The sequence below is a fragment of the Mustela nivalis genome (assembly GCF_964662115.1).
Source record: "Mustela nivalis genome assembly, chromosome: 19".
Classification (NCBI taxonomy): domain Eukaryota; kingdom Metazoa; phylum Chordata; class Mammalia; order Carnivora; family Mustelidae; genus Mustela; species Mustela nivalis.
This window is the reverse complement of record NC_139038.1, coordinates 8,248,174-8,268,261: the sequence shown is the minus strand read 5'-3', so window position 1 is coordinate 8,268,261 and position 20,088 is coordinate 8,248,174. Positions and strand designations below refer to the sequence as shown.

The 20,088-nt window shown below is 51.8% G+C and overlaps 1 long non-coding RNA gene across 2 annotated transcripts; it reads left to right on the top strand.

The window, feature by feature from the left end:
• Positions 1-16,165, top strand: LOC309854162. Of its 2 annotated transcripts, none has more exons than XR_014306106.1 (3): positions 1-598; positions 4,561-4,811; positions 8,863-16,165. It is a non-coding gene; the product is annotated as an uncharacterized lncRNA (long non-coding RNA). The 2 variants fall into 2 exon arrangements; XR_014306107.1 differs by having other exon boundaries at positions 2-591.
• The last annotated feature ends 3,923 nt before the right edge of the window (positions 16,166-20,088 follow it).

The following is a 20,088-nucleotide window of genomic DNA, read 5'->3' as shown; positions in this document are numbered from 1 at the left end:
CTTTATAACCAAATTTTCCATTCTGCTTTCCTCCCCTATCCTCTTTCTCCGTCTCCCGCTCCTCTGTTTCCTGGCTTCAGGAGCCCAAACACCCAGAACTTGACTCCTTTGGCGACAGCTCGGTTGTTACCGTTTCAGTGCCGAGCGACCGGAAGTGGGGTCACCTGGGGCCTTCTGGGAAATGTAGGTCCGTCTTCCCACGCCCTCGGTGTGGCGTTAGGGCTCCGTCTCCTCGGGCCCCAGAGCCAAAGCCTGGGTGGTGGGGACACGTGACCAGCTCATCTGAAAGCTTGGGGGATGTTCCGCGCACGGGCCCCTCGCAAACCCAGGCCACCGACCGTTGCGGAGCCCTCAAACTCGGCCGGTCTCCATGGTGACCGGCTCGCCGCAGAGGCCTCTGGGAATTGTAGTTGGGCCGGAGCAGCGCCCGTGCGCCGAGTTCCGAGCGGTGGCGGTTACTGCTCGCCACTGCGGTCGGTCGGAGCTGGGCGGCGTCGGGGGGAGCTCTTCCGCGTTTCCTCGGCCTCCGGGAGCCCCGGCAGACGGGCGGCCGCTCGGAAAGGCAGGGTGTGGGCCCGGGCTCCAGGGAAGGTATCTGGCAGGCGTTTTGCAGAGGCTCGGACAGTGGGTCACAGTGATGAAAGCCACATCAGAGCGTGGCCTCGAGGGAACGCTTGGTCCAGTCTTTTCTCCTAGAGAAGGGATCCCCAAGGCCAGAGAGAGTGCAGGGTTTGCCCCAGAGCAAGGCCAGAACCGAGTCTGTCCGCTCGCGCCTTTCTTTCCCCACAGAGCGCCGTGCCTGGCAAAGAGCAGGCGCCCAGACGTTGGTTAAATGTCATTTTGTTCTAACGACAGCCACCTGAAGTACTTTTCTTTTTTATTCCTTTTTAAGATTTTATTTATTTGACAGACAGAGATCACAAGTAGTCAGAGAGGCAGGCAGAGAGAGAGGGGGAAGCAGGCTCCCTGCTGAGCAAAGAGCCCAACTCGGGACTTGATCCCAGGACCCTGGGATCATGACCTGAGCCGAAGGCAGAGGCTTTAACCCACTGAGCCAGCCAGGCGCTCCCACCTGAAGTACTTCTTAACAAACTACAAGATTTAAAAAACATTTTTTAAGAGGGAGGTGGACTTTCCTCCCTAAGGAGACTTATCAGCCAGATGCTACCTGTAAGCTTTATAAGGACCATGAGTCTAACGATCGTGCAATTTTTTAAAAATCTGGTACATGTGAACATTGGCAATATGGCAGAGCCGCTGTTTAAAACTTTTAGTTGTGAAAAGGCTGTTGGGGTTGTGCATTAAAAAGGAAAAGAGTCTTAGAGGCACATACTGCAGGTTTTAAGGTCGAATGATGTCTGAGATTCGCTGGAAAAAATAACCAGCATGGCCAGTGAGGGGAGAGGGCGTTGTACTATTTTACTGTCTTTGGTGGTGTTGAAAAGGACCATAATCAAGGGGTTTTATTTCATGTTATTGTGCTTCAGAACGTGTCTGAAATAGAGCTTCTCTGAATTGTGAGCCTCCCTGGGGTCTTCTGGCAAGAATGAGCACCGCAGTGAGGGGCGCTGTGTCCCAGTGCCCCCAGGTCCTTCAAAAGCAGGACAGAATTCTGACCTTGAAGACGGAAGCAGAGGACCAGGCTGCCTCCCAGCTGAGCGCAGGCCTGTCCTGGCTTCAGAGAGTTTAAGACCAGGAGGCTCATGGCCCTGCAAGGTTCTGCGATGCCCTGGGAGCTCTTCCGCCAGTGGCTGAGGGCACAGGGATGGTGTGCAAGTTGCCCATCCTGAGCTGCTGGAGCTGAAGCAGCTCATGGCCATCCTGCCCAGAGGAGGCAGTCAGGCTGGGGCTGGGAGTGCACCGCTGGGCAATGGAGGGGCCCTGGGGGTCGTGCTGGAGGGCGGGAGTGAGAAAATGAACCAAGCCAGCAGGCAGAAGAGAGAACTAAGTGTGAGGATAGGGAGGGGTGGGTCTTCCTAGGAGAACGAAGGCCATGTCTGTTTTGACCCAGCACCATGTCTGTGTTCCTCTTCCCTCTGCCCTGGTGCTTTTGGGGATTGAATTAGATTTTGGATCATTTCCTAGGCTTTTTAATTTTTCCTTTTCTGACATTCTCATTCTTCTTACAGGGAAGTACTTCAATTAAGTCATTATTGAACCTGCTCAAATCTGCATCATTGTTTACAGAAACTGTAATATGTGTTCTTTTGTCATGACCCACAGTCACATGGGGGTTTCCTTTCTGGCTGAGTTTTCCACTCCTGGAGTTCTCTTATCCACTGTGTTCTTAAAACTTCAAAGTAAGGGTTTCACCATACCTCTTCTGGATACCTTTTTGCAGAAAGACTAGCCATGACTCTTCTTAGCAGACTTCTTTTTTTTTTTTTTTTTCCCAAGATTTTATTTATTTATTTGACATAGAGACAGCGAGAGAGGGAACACAAGCAGGGCGAGTGGGAGAGGGAGAAGCAGGCTTCCCGCCGAGCAGGAAGCCCGATGCAGGGCTGCATCCCAAGACTCTGAGATCATGACCTGAGCGGAAGGCAGACGCTTAACGACTGAGCCACCCAGGCACCCTCTTAGCAGACTTATCTCTTATTTTTTGGTAATAGGACTGTAAGTGCTCATTGCAAAGCCAAATAACACCACTAGGGGGCGGCTACTTTAGCCTGGCAGGGCCCCTGATCCTTGCAGGAGCGGAAGAGGCCAATAACAGACTTCACAAACTTGGATACAGCCACGATCACTTACATCCGGAGAACATGACGTCCCTTTCTGTGGAAGTGTGGTTTGACTGAAATAAGTGACGCTGAAATAAGTACACTTTGTACAACTTCTAGAGTCCCCTGTCACCAGTGGGATCTGTGGGACACAGAATTAGGGGAGGCCAGAGGCCGGCATGACATTCCTCTGGTGCCCACCAGAATGGAGGGATGGATGGATTGTTAAAAGTATTGAAATGCTTCTGGACTGGCTGGGAAGCAGCTGTCGCTCTCTGTCCCCGAGTGCCCTGCCGGCCTCTGTGGCCACCCCAGCGACTCCCAGCCCCCTCCCCCGCCCCCTGACCTTCATGGCCTTCCTAGGGTCCAGCACGTAATGGCTGTCGCCTGGTCTTACAAGGGGCTTCTGGATCTCCAGCTGAGACCAGCTCTGTGTTTGGGCCCTTCCAGTCATAAAGTGTAAGCTCTTCCTTGGCCTTAAGCTTCTAGAACCTCCTCAGTGGCCATGCTCGTAAAGGGCAGCTGAGCAGCATATCCCAGAGAGAGCTGGAACCAGCTGGATTCAGCTCCTGGCTCCGCTGCGTGCTAGCCGTGCTGTGCCTCTGTTTCCTCGTCTGTAAGCCTCAAGGAGGAGAAAGTGCTTTGTAACCTATAAAGTGCCTACGTGTACAAGTTATTTTTCTAATGATGATTATGGGAGTTCTTTGACCAACACAGGACCACACCCTCAAATCCAGCTTTCCTCCCCTTTGCCTGGGCCCCCCTGTTTCTGCAGTTACCTCAAGCTTTGACCCCCACGACGCCCCTCCTTGGAGGTCACTAACCTTGCCCCTTGGGGCAGCTTCATCAGCCTTCCACCTCCCACACCTGTTGCTGCACAGCTGGGAGAGCCTGAGTTCTTCCCAGCCTTCTCAGAATCCCCTTCCCGCACCCCTTCAGAGCCTGCTTTTTCCTCATCCTCTCTCCAGCTTTGTAACATAACTTGGCGGGCGGGGGGTGGTGTGCTCCTTCAGAATCTTACTCTATTTCATGACCTGCTTTTAAAAAAAGAAAAAAAGGGGGCGCCTGGGTGGCTCAGTGGGTTAAAGCCTCTGCCTTCGGCTCAGCTCATGGTCCCAGGGTCCTGGGATCAAGCCCCACATCAGCCTCTGTGCTCTGCAGGGAGCCTGCTTCCTCCTCTCTCTCTGCCTGCCTCTCTGACGACTTGTGATCTTATAAATAAAATCTTTAAAAAAAAAAAAGAAAAGAAAAGAAAAAATTATTTATTTATTTGACAGAGAGAGAGACACAATGAGAGAGGAAACACAGCAGGGAGAGTGGGAGGGGGAAAGCAGGCCTCCCGAGGAGCAGGGAGCCCAATGCCCAGGACCCTGGGATCATGACCTGAGCAGACGCTTAACCAACTGGACCATCCAGGCACCCAAAACCTGCTTTTTTTTTTTTTTTTTTTTAAATAGGATTTCTTTAGAGAGCGAGAAAAAGAGCATGCGAGGGGGCGGGGGGGGGGCATAGGGAGTGGGAAACAGTCTCTAGCGGGGCTCTCCACTGAGAATGAAGCCCAACATGGGGCTCAATCCCAGGACCCTGAGATCATGACCTGAGCTGAAACCAGAGTCAGCTGCCTAACCAGCCGTATGACCCAGGCGCCCTGCATAACCTGCTTTTCTTTTTTAAAAACCGTGTGATCACTAATTAATTCGCTATAACTTCATTTCTCACTGCTGTGATACACGTCCTGGTTTATTGCATCTATCCCCAGCAGTAGGCGTGCGTTTTATTTCCATGGCTTTTCTTTGCAGAGCAAACAGGTAACATCTGGCTTTTCAACGTATGATTGCAGATGGTGACTTCAGGAGTAAGGACTAGGCTTTCACCTTAAATCAAGGAGCTTGCTGAAAGAAGATCCCAAGAGTGACTCTTCACAGGTATCGGACCGGGGAGACACCTCAGAATGTTCCAGAACCTTGGGCCAGCACTGGGGAGCCTCCACATGGGAGGCCAAGCTGCTGCCCTGCCCAAGAGAAGAGTTGCAAGCAGGAGAGGGAAGAAGCAGCCACGACGGTGACAGAAGGGACCAGAACTCTAGGCCAGGTGAGTGCTTCGTTCGAAGTTTTCCAGATAGAGACCCCATATACACAGCTGCATGGCCACAGTTTGTGAGCAAACCCAGCCTCATTTAGCATCAGCCTGCAAAAGCGAGGACCCTCCATGTGGGCGTAGGGAATACACTCCACATCACTCAGAACCCGGTGGTCAGAGCCCTCCCTGTGTGACCAGGTCAGGAGGGCGGCAGACGGATGAGAACAAGTGATCACATGAGCGGGAGAGGCAGGAGGGAGCAGGGGGTGTGAGCCGAAGCAGGACACAGCTAGAGTGACAGCACGGAGGGCTCCTTCAGGAGGCCCTGCAGCTGGCCGAGCTCTCTGCTCCCGGGGTGTGGAAGGGCCTGAGGAGTGGGTCCTCACACAGCCGTTCTGCTCTCTCCTTAGCCCCTGGCCTCCCCTTTAGTCCCCTCTTGGGCCACTGTTATGTCAGTTCAGCTTTAAAAAAAAAAAAATAGTAATAATACATTTATTCTCCTATTAACAAAAGGAATAGGTGTCTAGAACAGAAAATTTTAAAATAAGTCGAAACAAAATGAAAAAAAAAAGCAGTCATCTGTTTTGAAATCATGGGTAACATTGACCGTCTCTCTAGCATCAGTTTCTGAGCATATATACACATTTTCCCCATTATTCAGATTAATCTTAAAAACAAAAAAAACAGGGGCGCCTGGGTGGCTCAGTGGGTTAAAGCCTCTGCTTTCGGCTTGGGTCATGGTCCCGGGGTCCTGGGATGGAGCCCTGTGAAGGCTCTCTGCTCAGCTGGGAGCCTGCTTCCTCCTCTCTCTCTGCCTGCCTCTCTGCCTGCTTGTGATCTCTCTGTCAAATAAATTTAAAAAAACAAACAAACAAAACAAAACAGGAAAAAACAGGTGGGAGACCCCCTCGGGGTCGACGGCCACTTGGAGCCGGGACTTACCTGCCCCGCTTTTCAGGGTGGGAAGCCAGAAGGCCCCGCCCGCAGGCCTGTTTGTGAACGCAACGGCAATACCCATTTTGGCCACAAGAGGGGGGTGTTTGCTCTCGCACGTGGGTCTGCAAGCGGCCTGCACTCCCTGCCCTGCCCGGGGTCTGGAACCCCCAGCTCCCGTCCAAGGCCCCCAGTAAAACGAGTCCTCGCTCCTTCTGCTCACTGCATCTCTTGGAAACCCTTCTTGTTCCGCGAGGGGAAAAAAAGAGCTGCCAGCCTCCCTCTTCCACCACGGCTGCCTGAATTTGCGGAATCCTTGGACAGCTCTGTCCTCTCTCTGGCAGCGGTGGGCTTCCCGGGGAAGGGATAAACCACACACCTGCTCCAGTCACCCCTACATGTGACCCTCTTCACGGTTTCCCATGGCTCTCGGGGTCCGTTCTGAGCTGCATGCCTCCCCACCTGCGCTGTTTCCTCACACACACACACACACACACACACGAGACGGTCGGTCTTTGGGCCCCTGTCACTCTGCTCAGTCACCAAACGACCTTCCCGCACGTTGCCCTCTGCACCAACCAGGCTGAGGCTTCCTCTTCTGGGTCTTGGCTAGCGTGTTACTTTTTCCCCAAAGTTGCCCTCACGCCTGTGAGTCTGGGTTCCGTAATTCTCTGTCCTTCCCCTTTCAAATCGCACAGCATGCGGGGTTGGTTGTCTGCTTCCTTCTAGAATGGCAGTTCCATGGGGGCAGGGCCGTGTCGGTCTGACTCACATCCCCAGGGCCAAAGTACAGCGCCTGGCATGCCGTGGGGCTCGGTTTAGACTTGCCACACGGATGAAGCGGGGCTCGAGCCCTTGCCTGTCCCCTGACAGTCGGGTCTGCAGAAGCCAGCCCCTTCCCTGCTTCCTCCCCTCCCCCCAGTCCACACACTCCCTCTCATCATCCCCTGCGTCTCTGGAAACGTGGCCCGCAAAGGCCGTGGCTTGAGTGAGACAGAGGTCACCCCGGGTCCTGGCTCGGCCACTTAATAGGCGAGCCTGTCGCTTGTTTTATTCACAAAGTGGAGCTAAGAGGCACCCGGCTCGCGGGGTCCCTTGGCAGAGTGCTTTGGCACCTAACGCATGGCAGACAGGAAAACAGACTTCTTCCTCCCTGTCTCCCCTGCGCTCTCTCCCGAGCCCCCCTCTGAGACCGGGGACGCAGACACACTGCCTGCAATCTCAGAGGTGCTGCTGTTTTCCCAAGTCCCTTCTCTCCCCTCGGTCCCCCGGGCCACTTGCTGCCGGCCCCTCCTCCTCCCCTATGCTTTATCCGCACCCCCTAACACGCAAATACTAGTGCCAGGGTCAGAGCAGAAGAGATGCTGAAAAGGCACTTGTTGGACAGCTGAGCGCTTGAACGAGCCAGGCCCAGCAGCCTCCCCTGGGCTGTGTTCGCCAGCGTGGACTGTGTCACAGTGGTCACCACCAGCCTGTTCACGGACAGGTGACCTCCTGCCCTCCGGAGCCCAGGCCCACACGGGCCGGGACTATGTGACGGCATCCTCACAAGGCCAAGGCAAGGAACAGGAAAGGTGACACCAGACTTTCCTGAAGACTGACGAAGAGGAAGGGCGATGTCCCCATTCCTCTCTTCCGCTCAGCGCTGTGACCCACACAGACGGTACTTGCTCAACCGTCCCCCGAACAAACAGTCCCACGGGCTGTCTGGGTTCTCACAGCCAGGCCGTTACACCGCTGGTGCTAAACGTTCCAAGTTCCAACAAAATCCTTCTCTAGACTGCGTTCGTCGTGTTTTTCTCCGATAGGAACATGTTCTGGTCCGAGCATGCGGAGGCCGGTGCGGCGGCCCCCCTCGAGCCCCCACGAGCTCCCTCATCCCCGAGGAGCCGCAGCCCTCTCCCTAGTCAGGATCTTGGGGAGATGAATAAGGGCTGATTTCTGCTCAAATGATCGCCGCCCTCAATTCATGGCATCTGAAAGACTTGGCTGCAGAATGACTTATCTGCTGTTGGGCGAGGTCCCTGCCTCAGCCCACAGAGAATGGCACTTTCTCCTGCGTGGCGCTCGGAAGGTGGGGCTGACGTGGCTTGGTTTTTATGGGGCCCACGCTGCTGCTCTGGGTCCTCCCCATCTCTTCAGAGCTGCTCGCCTCCTCCCGACGACGGTCCCGCATCAGTGCCATTCACGGTTCTCTCTCTAGGATGACTTCGGAAATGAAGGAAATTTTCCCCAATTCATAATATTCAGAGATTTCCTCTGTATGAATTGTTTGGTATCCTGCCAGAATTCTGCCCAAATGCGTGGCCACGTGTATCACACCGGTGGAGTGAGGTTGGGGTTTAGAGTCAGGTTTTCTGAAGCGATGCCTTTACCAGCATCAAGTCTCCCCGTCCCAGCCTCTTGGGAGCAGCAGCCCCGCCCCCCCCAGGAGGGGTTCTGCTCTGGCCCGAAGGCTAAGCTTTGGCCTCAGTCATGATGTCCCAGTCCTGGCCTCACACTGTGATGACATCATAGGAATGAGAGTGTCACAAGTCCCATTTCCAAGGAACCGAGCTCTGCAGTGGCACCAACACGCCCGCCGCTGGCTGTGTCCTCCTGTGATGGCCCAGCAAAAGGAGAAGGCTCGAGGCGCCTGGGTGGCTCACTGGGTTAAGCCTCTGCCTTAAGCTCAGGTCATGATCTCAGGGTCCTGGGATCGAGCCCCACATTGGGCGCTCTGCTCAGCGGGGAGCCTGCTTCCCCCTTTCTCTCTGCCTGCCTCTCTGCCTACTTGTGATCCCTCTGTCAAATAAATAAATAAAATCTTTAAAAAAAACAAAACAAAACAAAACAAAAAAGGCTCTACTTTCCTGGGAGTGAGGAGGGAGCTGTGTTTGAGCGCCTGGGGTCATTGCCCATGTCCTAGGTGCTCCAGGAACGAAGAGAGCCTACGGCTCCAAAGTTGCCCACTCCCCCAGCCTGGCCTGAAGCCCACCTCCCCCCCAAAGCCTTCCTGGGACTCTGTAGGCTACAGTTGGACTCCCCCGGCCGCGTCCTTTGAGAGTTCATGGCCCACAAACCCCTTAGCACTCAGGAGAGGCTCTAGGCCATCCTGACCTTTCTACTACGTCTTCTTCTCCTCCAACAGACTTCAAGGAAGCTCTTCGAGGAAGAACCACATCCTGTCCATGCTGTTCTCCACGGCCCCTCTGAGCACCGCGGGACTTGGCCTGGAGACCGGGTACGGCTGTGGCCACTGCAGGCAAAGCCCACGGACTTGTGGTTCAGCACGGTTGTGGGCGGAGATGCCCTGGGTGACCCAAGATGTGGCCTGCCTTCTGGGACAGTTGTCGCCGCACTCTTCCAGGTCACGCAGGAGGAAGGTGATCTCGTCCCTGTTGCCAGCGCTTGCCCCTGGTACCTGCTCACGCCGGGCGGGCCGAGCAGATTCTCCCTGTGGCCCACCACGCCTGATGCCTGAGTAACTTCGGGGCAGGGGAGGCGGGGAGCAAGCGAGCGATCGGGATTGTTGCGGAACTGGCCATGCGGTGTCCTGGTTAGGTCTGGCTGGCGTACGGGCCATCCTCAGCAGGAACCCACAGCTCTTTGAGGGCCCAGCCTGTGTCTGAAGCCGTGCCTGGCTTAGCGCCCGGCTGGAGCAGGGGCATGCTCCCATAGTTCCCTGCGGCCAGGGAGTTCGCGGAGGGCCCAAGGAGAACAGTTGCTAGTGACTGTCCTCAAGTGTCCTACTGCGCCCCCCACCCCCCAGTGAGTGTGTCCTGCCTTTGCTTTATGGCGAAGTCCTGGGTCCTCAGCACAAAACAGACGGTGCCCCCTTGTGTTTGTGAGCTGTGGACTCCCTGTCTCCTTGGGCAGTGGGGGGCGATCCTGTGTATATATCCAGGCTTTTACAGAGCCTCAGAGCTCTCTGCTGCTTTCTTTTAAAGCTGGTGAGTTAAAAATGTCTAGGCCGGATAGTAGGTGCTGGTCCCGAGGGCTGGCGTCGCCCATAGAACCACATCTCCTGGGAGCCCGGGGCTGCTTGCGAACAGCGGAACCTGGAAGCTGGTGGAGATGTGAGCAGGTCACCAGCGGTTAAAGAGAGAAAGGGAGGGCCCTTGCCAGCTTCCTCTTTGTCTGCTTGCCAGGGGCTTTCCTGCTCACCCCAGTGTGTCTGGGCAGGAGCACAGCTGGCCGCCAGGTGTGCATGCTCGGGCTTTGGAAGTTTGTGGCTGGAGTGTCGCAGTGGGTCACCAGAATGCTCTCTCACATAATTCCCCTAGTGACCACCCGGAGACCCCACTGAACAGAAATGAAGGCACACGGGTAGTGATCGAAAGAGATGATCCCGTGCGGGCTGGAGGGGGGGCAGGACGCTGGGGCGGCCGGCGGCGCTCAGCTGGGCACTCCCGGGGAACTGGGGTGGTGGTGGGGGACGAGATGCTCGCCGAGCCGCGGGTTCTGGTCGGCGCATGCGTCAGGTTCGGACCGGCCCAGCCGGCACTTGGTGGCCACGGTCAAGGGCCTCGCGCGCAGCACCCCGCCGAATCCCCAGCAGCCGCGGGAAGTCGCGTGTTCCTGTCCTCGTGTTCACGTGAAGAAAATGAGGTTTAGAGAGGTTAAATAACTTGCCCAAGGGCGGGCAGCGAGCTGGGGGAGGGTCAGGGCTTCACCTCCGCGTCTGCCCGTCGCTCCGGCGGCCGCGGTGAGGCGCCGCTCCTCCCCTTGGACTTTCCCTTGCGTCGCTGGAATCCCCGATCCACGCGGCGTCTGGATGTGGGGTCACGTCGAAGTGGTCCTGCTGGCTCAACCCCTTCTCGGCCCGCCTGTGGTTTCCGAGAGACCACGTCGCGTGGGTGCTGAACCTCCTCCCGATGACCCCCATGGCCGCCAGGTTCACGGGCGACTACCCCCCCCCCCATCCCCGCTCTCCCGCATTTACTGGAAGTTCTGTTGTGGGCATTTGGGGACAGCCTTGGGTCGTGGCAGACGCAAGAATCTGTGATTTCTGCTCTCCGTTCTGAGTGGGACCCTCAGGCCGAACAAGGGGGGAACAATTTCTTTCTGTTCCACTGTGTCTGGGCCTCACCCCAAGAGGCCCAGATGGCTGGATTTGGCTACTGTCTGGTTGTGGCTGTAGGGTGGGGGCTTTGGTTCTGTCTGCCAGTGGGATCTGTCCCCTCTTCTTCACGTGGCATCCCCTGAAGTGGGGCGGAAGTGCCCAAAATGGTGTCTCCTCTTGCGTGCCTGGTGCTTTCATGGTCTCTCTTCAGTGGCGTGTGAGTCACTGTGACAGGCTTGTTCCTTATTCCCTCCGCGGTCAGCTGGCTTAGAGGGGAACACGTGCCTTCATTCTGCCAATAAAAATTAGGAGGAAGTGGGCTGGAGGAACGTCTGGGAAGAATTTTGCTTTTGGATTAAAGGAAGGGTGGGGAAGAAGCCTGGCCCTTCTTCCTGCTTCAGACATGGATGTTTGAGGATGTGACACTTAGAGCTGTAGCAGCCATCTTGGGACCATGAGGCAACAAGACCAAGGGAAAAAGCCAGCACACAAAGTTGGCCCAGCAGTCAGACAAAAAGAGCCTGGTCCTAGATGACATCGTTGAGCCACTATACCTATCCTGGAATCAGCTACTCCCAGTCTTGATACATTAACCAAATGTCGTTGTCTTCTAAGCAGATTTTTGCTATTTGAGGCCTAAGACGTTCTTAGCTAGTATTGCAGTCCTCTGAACCTGTCCGTCATGAACTCCTTGAAGCCCCCATGGCTCTTGGTTTAGATCCAAATGGGAAATCACTGCACGTTTGGACAGTGGAAATCTTAACTCACGTGGTAGGAGATACAAGTCAAGATTTCTCACAGCCTACGGAGCAATTCAGCACATAGTCCCATCTCCCCGGGGTCTGTTGGACTCAAATGAGGAAAGACAGATTCAGGAAAGTTCTATGTGCATGAGCGTGAGTCTTCTAAAATGGAGCTCAGTGATGACTTTGGGGGCCACAAGTGCAGGGAGGGGAGAGGGAGAGAGCCTAAGCATGGGCCAGAAAGCCATGGAAAGCACGTGGTAGAGGGCAGCAAGCTGCGATGGACAGATGGCGGGTGGGTCGGATCACTTCTGCGGGAGGCCAGGGTCCACAGCGGGATTTCACAGGGGCCAAGTACTGGCTGGGAGGAGTTTATGGCAACTGGAACTATACTGGTGGAAAACGAGGCCTTTCCGTCAGCTCTCCAGCCAGCCTTTCTGACATTTCAGATCCTCTTGGGAACAGAGCTTGAATCGTGGCCGTTGCCTGGGTGCGGACGCTCCCACGTTTCTTCATCCTTTGTTTCTCCTCCTCTCCCTCTCGCACCGCTATTTCTTCCTGTTTTCTCCGCAAAGCCAGGAGCCAGAAATGCGCAAGATCTGAATCTCTTCTACCTCAGCTGGAGAGTAAAGATCGCAGGAGGCAGGGATGTCTTAGGGAGTCCTTGTCTGGGGATCATCCTGGTTTGCTTGGGAGGCGGGAAAGCCGTCCGCTGGTAAGGACTAGATCAAGCTTTCTTCTGCCCCAACTTTGACCAAGCAGTGGGGTCGGGGGGCTGGGGGGGCTTCTTCAACCCAACACAGGAAATTGTGTGGTCCTGCCTTCCCTTGTGCAAGGAGACTTTGATCCCGAGCACTCGAAGCCCTCCTCTTTCCATTTCTAGTTTCAGGTACGTGACAGATAACCTGGAACCCTCCTCCCGCATCCTACCAATATGTCATTGCGCTCAGAACTTGAGAAAAGTCTCACCCACCCATTTCCCGTCCCCACATCATCAGTAGAAGAGACGTGTGGCCTGTAGAAGTTCATCAAACGAACAGGGCCCGAACATGGGCAGCAGACTCCGTCCCTAAGCCTCGCCCCTCTGGGCACAGCCCTTATGACCCTGCGTATCTTAGAAGTCCTGCCCCCAAAGGCCAAAACCAGGCCAACCCTGACATTTGCTTACTGTCTCCTTCACTCCCTCTGGAGAAGTACTGAACACCTAGAATTACAAGCTAAGGTTATAAAAGCAATGAGATATTAGGAAAAGCAGTCACTGAAGACACACACACAAAAATTCCAGATCTCATCAGAGAAAAGAATGAAAGCTTTGGGATGGACGAAACAAAAAAGGGTGACCTCCTCCTCTGATGTGATGCATGTTTCATTGTGATGCTTAATACACCGTGAATTCCCCCACCCCCACAGTGGGGCCCTATACCGCGAAGGTTTTTCTCTGAAGTACAATAAGGAAAAGATCTTGAAGGCTTCTCGTCCCCCTTGGCAATCAAGTATGAATTATCTCCAGTATGAATTAGCGTGATTCCGGATTAAACAGCCTCCCACAGTCTGTACAACATGAGAGTTTTTCCCATGAACTTGTCAACGATGAGAAAGGGCTACCCTGTCCCCACACGGTTTTCCCCATCCATGAGGCCCCCAGGCTTCTCTCGAGGATGAATGGTGTCAGGTTCTATCCGCTGCACGCTTCCCCTAGACGGTTGTCCGCATTCATGACATCGGACTGGCTCAAGTCCCCACTAAATTAGCTGGCATTGTCCGAGTCCCCCTCAGCCATTAGGCTTACAGACCTCCTCCCTGCCCTGAAGTCCCGGATGTCTGATCAGCTGTGAACGCGCTCTAAAAGCATTTCCGCATCCATTACGTGCATGTGGTTTTTCTCCAGTGTGAATTCTCTGACGTTGAATGAGCTCTGCTTTCCCGAAAGCCCTCACATTTATTGCATTTGTAGAGTTCTTATGGATTGCGAAGTTTCTAGAGTGCTGGCAGGGGCCTCCACAGAGCGGGCTTTCTCTAAGATGAATGTTTCAGTGTTCAGTAGGATGGGAGCCCCCGCAGAAGTCGCTCGTATCCGTAACAAGGTCTCTAATAGGAATACTGTAATCCTGAGTAAATTCTAACTTCTAAGAAGTGGCCACATTTACTCTAGGGTCTTCTCACTTCTAAAAGATGCAGACGGAATTGCAAATTATCCCTATCGTCGTCCCATTCGTGGGATGGGGTCCTTGATGGTTCTCTGGAACGTCCCCCTAGTCACGTGCGTTAACCTGTGAGTCTGCTCCTGCAGAAAGTTTCTGCTTGGGGTCCCGCTTTCTCTGGGTCCCAGCCTCATAATATAAAATCCCAGCAAATAAAAGCCCCGGCCATTCTCTCTCAAATAACTGGAACGTGTCTTGGGCGGAGAATAGAAAATTTGGGGAGAAGACTTAGGAATCAGAGTGCTTTGGGGTGAATCTAGAAAATGAGGGGTGTGGCAGATGGCCGGTTCCTTATATTCTTTTTTTCTTAACGAATACCTTTCTTAAGATAACACCTTCTCTAGTGACTGGGAGGGAGCACACGGGATCTTGAAAGGAGGCTGTTCCCCCTCTGTTCCTTGATTTGGATGCTGGTCAAGTGGATGTGTTCACTTTGTGAAGATCCCTAAGTGGTATGTTTAGGATATATGCGCTTTCCAGGAGGCAAGGTTAAAAATGAATTAGTTCGCCGTATTGCCGCCGCGCAGCCAGCAAATGAGATGTAAACAGAACTGGGTCTCCAGGAGAACTTACTGAAGTGGGGGCCGGCAGAGCAGAAACCTTTTGCCTTTTCCCTGCCTGCCCCCCTTCTCCCGAATCCCAGTGGTGACGCCTGAAGGTGCAGCTCCTGGGAGCGCGTGAAGGAGGAACACGCGCTTCTAGAAGCCGGCCAGGCGAACCTGAGGAAGGTGCCCCTGCCCTGTGGCTCTGAACTTCTCACCTCCAGAATTTTCACTTGGTTTAGTCCAGGCAATGAGAAGTGACTGACGCGTAGGTGAGCCATCTTTCCCTGTGTTCGTTACCCCTTACGTTTCCTGTTCGCTTTTCTCTTTCATCCTTTTGCAGAAGTTCTGTGTTCGTTGAAGGTCTTGTCCCTCTGCGTGTCACACGCGTTGTGGCCTTCCTCCCAAATTTGTCATTTGTCTCTTGAGGTTGTGGGTGTTTTTGTTTTTTGTTTTTTTAAGCCAAACAAATTACCCCATGTTTATCGTATGGCTTCTGAATGTTGCATATGTACACTTTTCCCCACTCCAGAGCTGTTAAAATGTTCACCCTTTCTGCAGGTGCTTTCTTAGTTCTGTTGTTTTATGTCAAAATCTTGGATCCCCATGAAATTCACCCTGAGGGGAGGCGGGGGGCGGGGGTGGGGTGAGGGTCCAGCTCCTCCTCTCCCCCATCACCTCCCCTTCCCCAGCCCTTGTAAAATGCTGCGGTGAGGATGGGTTCGGTTCCCATTTGAATGTGGGTCTTGAATTTCTGTTTCCTGTCTGTACCTTGTCTGATACATAGTTATTTTAACCCTTGCTCTTTATAAATTGTTCTCCCGTCTGATAAGGCTACTGCCTCATTGTACATTTCTGGAACTCTCTTATCCTCTAAGGTGGATAAGTGGAGGATGGTGGTAATCACTTAGAGATTGCCATGATTGTCAGAGTGCACAGAGCCTCCTGCATACAGAGAACATTCTGACAATATCCTTACTTCGAGCAGTCTCCCCTTTTCCTCTGCAGTGTGTTCCTGCAGCAGTTTGGTAGGCAGGAGTCCTATTTTCTCATAATTACTCCTATCCAAACACTCAACATCAAACAAGTTCCGGTTTTGAAAAATACGTCATAAAAGCAAAGCCGTACGACTCACGATGGTCTTTAGTAATATAAAAGGGTAACATGATGCTTCAGGTGCTGTGATGTGGGCATAAGGGAACTCAGGATGATAATGTCCCAGGCCTCAGTGTGCCGTGGAGTCTAGACAAAGCGTGAACCATTCCGCTGTTTTGTCCGCCTCGCCTAAAAATAGCCTCATCTATGTCAGAAGGACAGATAGCGGCGTTCACAAGTGTGCTTCCCTTTGGGGAATTTAGGAAATTCATGAGGAAATGATTTGTAAGATCTGAGTTTCTTCTTAAGGTAAACTTCCAGAGAAAATGAAACTGTTTCTTCTGATAAATTTCCCTGAAACAAAGCATTCAGAAGAATTGCATTCGCCTTACAGCAGCATAGGATTTGGGGAGTTTCTCCTGGAAATGGCTATGATCGTATTTAAAGGCCTCATGAGGATGTGAGTTTTAAGTGCATGGAAGTATGGAGAGAAATAGTCTCCGGAAACAGGCCTTTGATCTTTTCTTTGTTGCGTAAATGCTTCATGTTGGCATAAGGAACAAAATGAAATGTTTGGAAAAACACAGGTCCAGGGAAGATTAATTCCTCCAATAAGTCAGAATTTGTGCAAAATGATTATGATGTAAGTGTAAAATTAAAAATAAAAAGAAAGAAACAATATGGCTGCACATGGTGACTTCCTTCCTAAGAGTACAGCATGGGCTGGGGGTGAAAAGTAGCCACTTTACACGGTAACACCCGACAGTCCCCATCCCAGCCACGCAATGAAGGTCAGTTTCAACAGTGATCAGGCTTGTTGATGTACATACGCTTGATATGATGTGATGACGGTGGCCCTTTACCACCACTGTGGTCTTTGTCCCCAAAAGCCACTACTCCAGACTAAGGAAGTGAAAACATCAGAAAATCCCACTTGAGGACCTTGTGCAAAATGTCCGATTCCTCCAAACTCTCAGGGTCATCAAAAACCAGGCAAGTCTGAGAAAAGCTGTCACATCCAGGAGGAGCCTGAAAAGAAATGACAGCTGAACAGGTTGCTCTATCCTGGATGGGCTCTTTGAAAAAGACATTAGGTAAATGTTAAGGAAATCTAGATCAGGGGTGAGCTTTATTTAGTAACGTATTAACATTGGTTCTTTATGTTCATTTGTTCTAACAAAGATACCATCAGACGGGTTAATGGGGGAAACAGGCGTGTATGGGAACTCTGCAGTATCTTCGCCACGTTTCTGTAAAACCGAACTATTCGGAAGTAAAAATTTTATTTAAAAATAAGCCTAGGGGCGCCTGGGTGGCTCAGTGGGTTAGGCCGCTGCCTTCAGCTCAGGTCATGATCTCAGGGTCCTGGGATCGAGTCCCGCATGGGGCCTGTACTCTGTCAAATAAATAAAATCTTTAAATAAAAATAAGCCTAAAATATCAAAGCGTCAGAAGAGGTTGATGGTGGTTACAGGTAAGATGACACAGTTGCGGTTCTCTCTCCTTCCCACTAAAGTGCAGCATGAACCCCGGACATAATGTCCAATATGGACAGAGCACAACTCTGGATGGTGGAGAGAACACTGGGAATTAAGAAAGAACAATGATAATGGTAAAATTCTGGGCGAACACATTAGACTATCTTCTTGAGGTTTTTCTTTTTTTTTTTTTTTTTTAAGATTATTTATTTATTGGGACGCCTGAGTGGCTCAGTGGGTTGAGCCGCTGCTGCTGCCTTTGGCTCAGGTCATGGGATCGAGTCCCGCATCAGGCTCCTTGCTTGGCAGGGAGCCTGCTTCTCTCGCTGCCTTTGCCTGCCTCTCTGCCTACTTGTGTATACTTGCTTTCTCTCTCTCTGGCAAATAAAATCTTTGGGGGGAAAAAAAAGATTATTTATTTATTTATTGGACACATAGAGATCACAAGTAGGCAGAGAGGCAGGCAGAGAGAGGAGGAAGCAGGCTTCCTGCTGAGCAGGGAGCCCGAAGCGGGACTCAATCCCAGGACCCTGGGATCATGACCTGAGCCGAAGACAGAGGCCTAACCCACTAAGCCACCCAGGCGCCCCTCTTGAGTTTTTGAAATAATGTCTGATATTGCCTGACGTGGTGTTCGTTATATGAAAAAGAAATATATGTGAGGCAATTATAAATGGGTGTGCGTGGGTACAGAGACCTAGATGGAGATGATATGGTTAAAAATATTGACACCAGGAGGTTGTTGGAGTAATTTTTACATGTATAACATGTAGGGCATCCACTGGGTCCCGGGGCTGGGGAACTATCCCATGAGCTTGTTGTGTCAGTTCCAGTCTGTTGATAGTGACATTCTTGTTTAGGAATGCCTGAGCACACACCATCCCCCCAGACATTCCCTGCTTCCACCAGCACCAGGGCCAGTTCTGTGGCTGGACCAGCCCTTGTGGGTCTTACTATGATTTCAGGATGCACCTCAGCAAAACCACTGGGGAACTTTGAAGAACATGGTTTACTACACACCCCAGAGCCACACATGAAATCCTGGGTCAAGAGAGAGAAAGAGGGAGAGAAAAGGGACCTAGGGCTCTGCATGTATTAGGGACTGAGGGTGGGGTACCTAGAGCGTCACAGGTACACTATTAGCAAATTCAAGGCATAAGAGCAGGAATCAGCACGGGAAGGGAGAGATGAGACCAAGTGGTCAGTTAATCTAGGTTACTCGGGGCTCTCTGTGAGGGCAACTCCATGGGTCCTGGTGGCCTTGTTCCTGACTAGTTGTTTTACTGGCACCTGGGCCATCTGCCCAGTCGTATGTTAATTGAAGATGGAGGTCGTTGAAGTGGATGCTGCAGCAATCGAAAGTTGATGTCAAGCACTTAAGTCTACAGAGATGCCCTCAAAGCCAGTATAGATAAATGAAAGTGGAATTATAAAAAATGTTCAGGCAACCCAGAGAAAAGCATGAAAAAGGAAAGAGAGGAATGAAAGTAAACAAGTAATAAAATGGCAGTCTTCAACCCTAAATACCAAAATTACAGTAAATGTAGGTGGTATACATCCACTCGTTAAGAACAAGGAATAGGGCCAGGCCAATGAGAGGCCTCCTTGGGAAAGCTACCAGAAGAGAGGCATGTTCTGTGGTCTGGAATTGCTAAACCAAGAAAGTCAAAGGGAGGCATTCCTGGTGGCCATTTGCTCACTTACACACACACACACACACACACACACACAAAGATTGGTAGAGTGAATTTAAAAACAGGATCCAACTATATATGGTATATAAGAAATTCAAATATAAAAATATATGTAGATTGAAAGTAAACGCATAGAGAAAAATGCACCATTCAAACATTAGTCAGTGGGAAGCAGGAATGGCTTTGTTAATATCAGAGGAAGTCAACTTCAATGAAAATTGCCAAGGATAAAGAAGGACATTACATCCTGATTCAAGGATTTGGCCGCCAAGAAGGCACAGTGGTCCTAAAAGTGTATGGACCAAACAACAGAATTCCAAGATACATGAAGCAAAATTGTAGAACTGAAGAGAGAAATAGACCAATGCACAATTATAGTTGAGGACTTTTAACACCACTGTCTAAACAGTAAGTGGAATGACTAGTTAGAAAATCATCAAGGACATAGAACTCTGTCGTCCAACAGGACCTAACAGACATTTATAGAACAGGATACTTCTTTTCAAGTGAGTGTGGGGCACTCCTCACGTAGACTATTTCCTGGGTCATAAAACAAATTTCAGCAATTTCAAAAGAATTTAAATCATACCGAGTGTGAACTTTGACCACAGTGGAATCAGACTAGAAATCAGTAATGGAAGGATGACAAGAAATTCTCTAAACACATGGACACACGCACAGTAATCCTGAGGAAATAATTCTGAGGAAGTCTCAGAGGACTAAGTCACATGGAATTGAATAAAAATGGAGCGTATCAAAATGTGTGGGACACAGCCGGAAGAGTCTGCGAGGGAAAATCACAGCACTACATGTTCACGTTGAGCTCAAATCAGTAATGTAAGGGACCACCAGGAGCCATAACCCAGCCAGGCTTTGGGGCTTGACAGGTGACACCGAGACATCAGCAAAATAATTCCATCTCCATGGATTCGATATGGAAGTCCAAAGGGGTCTGGAGTCCTAGCTTGTGGCCGTGTGGTAGGAAGCCACTCTGCCTCCTTGTAGCCGACGAAGCCACAATTGTCTAGTCATCCACCACAAATTCAAAGCATCCCAGCCCTGGTGGCCTGGCACACGTACGAAGAGCCATTCAGGAGTCAGACAAGGCCTCCCCAGGCATGGGATGAGAGCAGGGTTTCTCCATCTCGGCACCACTGACATTTGGACCAGATAATTCTTTGTTCTGGGCAGGGCTGTCGGGACGGCAACAGGATATTCAGCCGCATCTCTGGCCTCTTCCCACTAGATGCCAGTAGCATCTCACCAGTTGTGACTCTCAAAGATGTCTCTAGACCTTGCCAAATGTCCTTTGGGGGACAAAATTGCTCCCTGCTGGGAATCACAGGCTTAGACCTTGGTATGCTGGGGAGTCTCCAAGAAGAGGAAGTATGATCGGGCAAAGTCAAGGCCTAGAGAAAGGAGAGAGGCTGAGTGTGAGAAGGCCAGGAGCACAGTACTGGGAAAATCTGTAAAAGAGGATTCACTCAAGGAAAAGCATGACACCGGAAGGTTAGGTAGAGAGTAAAGGTGCCAGTTAAGAAAGACCCAAGAGGTGGTTA